At 38.7% G+C, this 5,952-nt stretch overlaps 1 non-coding gene across 1 annotated transcript; it reads right to left on the bottom strand.

Annotated features, from left to right (window-relative positions):
* Positions 1-3,116: 3,116 nt before the first annotated feature.
* LOC111454586 lies at positions 3,117-3,222 on the bottom strand. Its single transcript, XR_002712459.1, has one exon. It is a non-coding gene; the product is annotated as a Plant small nucleolar RNA R71 (small nucleolar RNA).
* Between the last annotated feature and the right edge of the window lie 2,730 nt (positions 3,223-5,952).

Raw genomic sequence — 5,952 nt, forward strand, 5'->3', positions numbered from 1 at the left:
AAGGTTAAATCGATCTGTCGGGAGATTACTGAACTAGACCCAAAGTCCGCCATTGTAGAATCTCGAATGAAGAGGATTATAATCCACGGATTGCGACCGGAATATCGAAGCTTCATAATCCACGGATTGCGACCGGAATATCGAAGCTTCATTACTGCTATACAAGGATGGCCCACTCAACCAACACTTGTAGAGTTCGAAAATTTGTTAGCCAGCCAAGAAGCCATGGCTAAACAAATGGGAGGCTTCACATTGAAGGGTGAAGAAGAAGCACTCTACACGAGTGAAAGTCGGAGCAATAATAGGCCGTCTACCAAACGTGGATACAATGGTGACAAAAGAAGAAGCCACCAAGGAACTGCACAACCTGAGAGAGCTGAGAAGAACGACAACAAGAGTTTCCAAGGAAAGAGATTTGAAGGTATTTGCTATAATTGCAGGAAAAAGGGCCACATGTCTAGAGATTGTTGGTCCAGGAAAAAGTCGGTTGAAAGCAATGTGGCAATATCCAAAAAGAAGATAGAGGATGAATGGGATGCAGAGGTGCTATGTCCAATAGTAGAAGACGAGCTAGCACTCATGGCAATGATGGAAGAGCATATCGATTATGAGGATGACTGGATTATTGATTCCAGATGCTTAAACCACATGATTGACGATCAAAGTGGTGCAATGGAAGATGGGTGGCCCTTAGAGAAGGAAGTATTACCACACCTTGAGCAAATTGAAGAAATTCTTCTACAGAACACGAGGGAGCAAACTGAAGACATTCTTCTCCAGGACATGGGGGAGCAAACTGAAGACATTCTTCTCCAGGACATGGGGGAGCAAACTGAAGACATTCTTCTGGACATGGGGGAGCAAATTGAAGAAATTCTTCTCCAGAACATAGGGGAGCAAACTGAAGAGATTCTTCCACAAAAGACGGTGGAGCAAATTGTGCACATTTGCTTAAGTGCTGATATGCCTGAAGATTCAAGTGACACTAGTGTTGGTGAGCAAGAAGTGACTCAACCAAGCGAGCCTAGTGAAAATGAAATGACACCTCAACAACTCAGACATTCAGAAATAATCCTAAAGGCAAATCCAGAGTGTGCCAACGCAGTAGAAGACGAAGTTAATGAGCCGGAGACATATGAAGAAGCATCACAAAACTCAGCTTGGCAGAAAGCGATGGAGGAAGAAACTATAGCCCTGGAACAAAATCAGACTTGGGAATTAGTGCCAAGACCAAGAGATACCAAACTCATCTCTTGCAAGTGGGCTTACGAAATAATGTGTACCCCGGATGGATCAATCGTGAGATACAAAGCTCAGACTATAGATTCAGGGTTCTCTAAAGAATATGGACTAGACTATGATGAAACGTTTAGTCCAATGGCAAAGATCATTATCGTACAAGTTCCTCCAGTACTTACGGTAAATAAAGATTGGAAATTATGGCAGATGGATATGAATAATGCTTTCTTGCATGGAGAGTTAAACAGAGAGTTCTACATGAACCAATCGAAGAAATTCGAAAATAAAGTTGGTGTCATTGATCAATATATGCAAAATCCGAAGAAGGCTCATTTGGATGCGTCTCGACGAACCTTGAGATATGTCAAAGGTACAATCAATTACGATCGTTTATACAAAAGAAGCAAAGACTGGAAGCTAGCTGGATATAGTGATGCTGACTATGCAGGAGACCATGATACTTGGAGGCCAACCACTGGGTATGTGTTCAAGTTTGGTTCGGGAACAATTTCTTGGTGTAGCAAGAGACAACCAACAGTATCATTATCAACTACAGAAGCAGAGTATAGAGCAGCTCAGGAAAATACATGGTTAAAATTTTTGATGGAAGATTGGCACCAGAAAATTGAGTATCCAATACCACTTCATTGCGACAACCAATCTGCGATTCGCCTAGCAGAAAATCCGGTGTTTCGTGCTAGAACAAAGCTTGTGGAGGTGCACTACCATTTCATTAGAGAGAAGGTCCTAAAGGAAGAAATCGAGATGCAGCAGATCAAGACAGATGACCAAGTAGCAGACTTGTTTACAAAAGGGCTGAATATTGGCAAACGTGAGAGCTTTCACTGTCAGCTCAACATGATGCAGCGAATGAGGACTAGTGCTGAGGGGGAGTGTTGAAATATCATCACTAGCTCAATAGAGTCAAGCCCAATAATTGTACTAGCCCAATAGAGTCAAGCCCAATAATTGTACGAGCCCAGTATATTTATTTTAGTAGAGATTTTAGGAGAAAGAGATCTAAATATTTTAGGAGAAAGATTTAGATTTGTTAGGTCTAGATTTAGATTGGTTAAATATAGATGGTTTAGGTTCAGTATAAATACCCCACCCTACCTAGGTTATTCATCTAAGAAATCTAAAAACAATAAAAAGCAGAAGTATTCTACAGAGTGTCTTGTATTCTCTTCTCGATTGGTCTTAATAAAGAGAGCGAGTGTTTCCCACAGTGAGTTGTGTTCAACATTTTCTACTGCAGAATTATATTTACTGCTGCAGAATTGAGGTTACTGCTGTAGAATTTTGTGCATGAACCCACCTATGGGTTAAAATTTATTTTTGATCTCGAAATAGAGAGAACCTTTAGACGAAAGTTGAGGGAGAAATAGAAAATGGCAGAACAGAATATACAGCAAATGACCCAACTGAATCAGGAGTTTAAAATCCAGTGATGTTGGCTAATCAAGAGAGAATTACTGCTAATGCCATTCATTTAGCAGATGATAGAGAAAGAGCAATCCGAGCATATGCACACCCAGCTGTGGAAGAGCTAAATCCGTGCATTATTAGACCCGAAATGCAAGCAACCACATTTGAGCTAAAGCCCGTGATGTTTCAAATGTTGCAAACCATTGGGGAATTTCATGGACTACCGTCGGAAGATCCCCACCTACATCTAAAGTCATTTTTGGGAGTTAGTGACTCATTTCGATTTCAAGGAGTGGATAAAGATGTGATTAGATTGAGCTTATTCCCTTATTCTTTGAGGGATGGTGCTAAATCATGGTTGAATACCTTAGCACCGAGAACAATTGATTCTTAGAATAATCTAGCAGAGAAATTTTTGATCAAGTACTTTCCACCCACTAGAAACGCACGGTTCAGAAATGAGATTGTTGCTTTTCAACAGTTTGAAGATGAGACATTAAGTGAAGCTTGGGAAAGATTTAAGGAGATGCTTAGAAAGTGTCCTCACCATGGACTACCTCATTGTATACAAATGGAGACTTTCTTCAATGGCTTAAATATTGCTACTAAACAAGTAGTTGATGCTTCCGCCAATGGAGCTATGTTGTCAAAGACATACAATGAAGCATATGAGATTTTAGAAAGAATAGCATCTAACAATTGTCAATGGGCTGATGTGAGAAGCAACCCAGGAAAGAAGACCCGAGGAGTACTTGAAGTTGATGCTTTGTCCTCTATCAACGCTCAACTAGCTTCGGTGACTAATATTTTACAAAATCTAGCATTTGGACAAGGCTCAATGATCAAAACAACAGCCCATACAGCTGCTGTGATGACCCAGACAGCAACTGAATCTTGTGTATATTGTGGAGAGGAACACACTTTTGATCAATGTCCAAGCAATCCAGCCTCAATTTTTTATGTGGGGAATCAAGCTAGTCAAGACAACCCAAAAAATAATCCCTCCTTAAATACTTCTAATTTGAGGTGGAGAAACCATCCAAACTTCTCATGGAAGGGAGGACAAGACTCATACAACCAACAATGCCACCTAAAGCAAATTACGCTCCGGGTTTTGGATTACAAAATCAATTGACATATTGTTTTCAACAAGCCACCACCCATGGGGAAGGAACTAGCCAAGCTCAACACATACCGGGAACATTGCTTGAGAGCCTAATAAAGGAATATATGGCTAAAAATGATGCTGTGATACAAAGTCAACAAGTATCATTGCAAAATTTGGAAGTTCAAGTAGGTCAATTAGCAAATGAGTTACGAAATAGACCTCTTGGTAAGCTACCAGCAGACACCAAAATGCCAAAAAGAGAGGGAACGGAACAATGTCAAGCCATAGAGTTAAGAAGTGGGAAAGAAATACCCAGCAGAGGAGAAAAAAATTAAAGAACACGGTGATAGTCGCTCTCAAGAAACTGCTGATACACAGCAGAGAAAGGAGGAAGCTGTTGTGCAGGAAGAGCACAACAAAAATGATGCAGAAGCTCCTGTACAGAAAGAACACAGCAGAAATTATGAAGCCTCCTAAAACGCAAACATCAGTCAGAAGTGGACAAGAAAGCAGAATATACACACCAACACCTCCTTTTCCACAAAGAATAAAAAGAAAGAAGGAAGAAGCCCACTTTGAGAAGTTCATGGACATATTTAAGGAAATTCACATAAATATACCATTAGTTGAAGCTTTGAAGCAAATGCCAAATTATGTGAAATTCTTGAAAGATGTGCTCACCAATAGAAGAAAGTTTGAAGAATTCAAGGTAGTACCATTGAATGAAGAGTGTAGTGCAATATTGAAAAACAAGATCCCACTAAAAGAGAAACATCCCGATTCATTCACAATTCCAATATCAATAGGAGGGAAGAAGCTAGGTCGAGCATTATGTGATTTGGGATCAAGCATTAATCTAATGTCGATGTCTATTTACAAAAAGTTAGGTATTGGTGAAGGTAGACCAACTACAGTCACTCTTCAACTAGCAGATCGATCTTTCACTCATCTAGAAGGAAAAACGAAGATATCCTAATTCAAGTGGACAAGTTCATATTTCCAGCTGATTTTATCATTTTGGATTATGAAGCGGATCATGATGTGCGAATTATGTTGGGGAGACCATTTTTGAAAACTAGAAGAACATTGGTAGATGTCCACAAGGAAACCATAATGTTGAGAATGAATGATCAACAAATAGAATTTCATATGAATGACAACATGAAATATCCAACAGTAGTAGAGGAATGCTCAGCAATTTATAAATTGACAGAGAATCTTGCAACTGATAGTTGGAAACAGCAGCAACAAGAAGACAGCAGCTGGAATAATTGCACTACACGACAAGCAGAATTGAAGAAAACTGTAAGAGTTTTTGAATCACTGGAATTAGAGGAAAGTATAAATTCATCGATGAAGTTATCTATCAATGACACATCCTTGAACTACATCTTAGAAGAAGAACTATGTGATATATGGGAGATAAACTTCACGAAATTATCCCCACCCACTTCAAGATGGAGAGTTTCAAAGGGGGCATCACTTCTTTGACAATAGATAAAAAAAAAAAAAAAATTGAAAAGAGGAAGAGGGAGCTAGTCACAATTTGCAAGCAAATATATGAAGCTCCGAGTAAACCAAGTTAGTTTTTCTTTTCTTTTTATTTATGCACCTATATAGTTGTTTCTAAATAGGTATCTTCACTTTCCTTTGAATGATAGTTTTTTTTTTTTTAATTTTATTTTACTTGTTGTGAATAACTCCCATATCCTAAGGAAGTTAGCCAATTTTGTAGATGAATCAGGGGATTTAGATGTGGTTAGGAATGCTAATTTCAGCATATAAAGGAGATTAATTACACTTAGTGCATGCTAGGATGTGATTGATGACAAATATTATTCTCTCGTAGTGCACGTTGCCACATAGTTTTCTTGTCCAGTTTCATTTGCATGTGGTTTTATTTCATTTTAATGTTGTTCACTTTCTCATCCATTACATGAAGGCACCACCACCAAAGAAAATTTTTTAGGAACATTCTAAAAGATTTTCTAATCCCTCAAGGAAAGAAATTTATATGGAAAAGAGAAATAGACAGAAAATAATCCTTATACGTTCTCAGGTAAGCTTGAATTGTTAAGAAAGGAGCTGCTAAACATCATAGTTCACCTGCAATAGTAGACATATAACAGCAGTACCAACAGCCGAACTGATAGCAAATTTATAGCAGTAGTATTTCC

Source organism: Cucurbita moschata, unplaced genomic scaffold, assembly GCF_002738365.1.
Source record: "Cucurbita moschata cultivar Rifu unplaced genomic scaffold, Cmos_1.0 Cmo_Scf00001, whole genome shotgun sequence".
Lineage (NCBI taxonomy): Eukaryota > Viridiplantae > Streptophyta > Magnoliopsida > Cucurbitales > Cucurbitaceae > Cucurbita > Cucurbita moschata.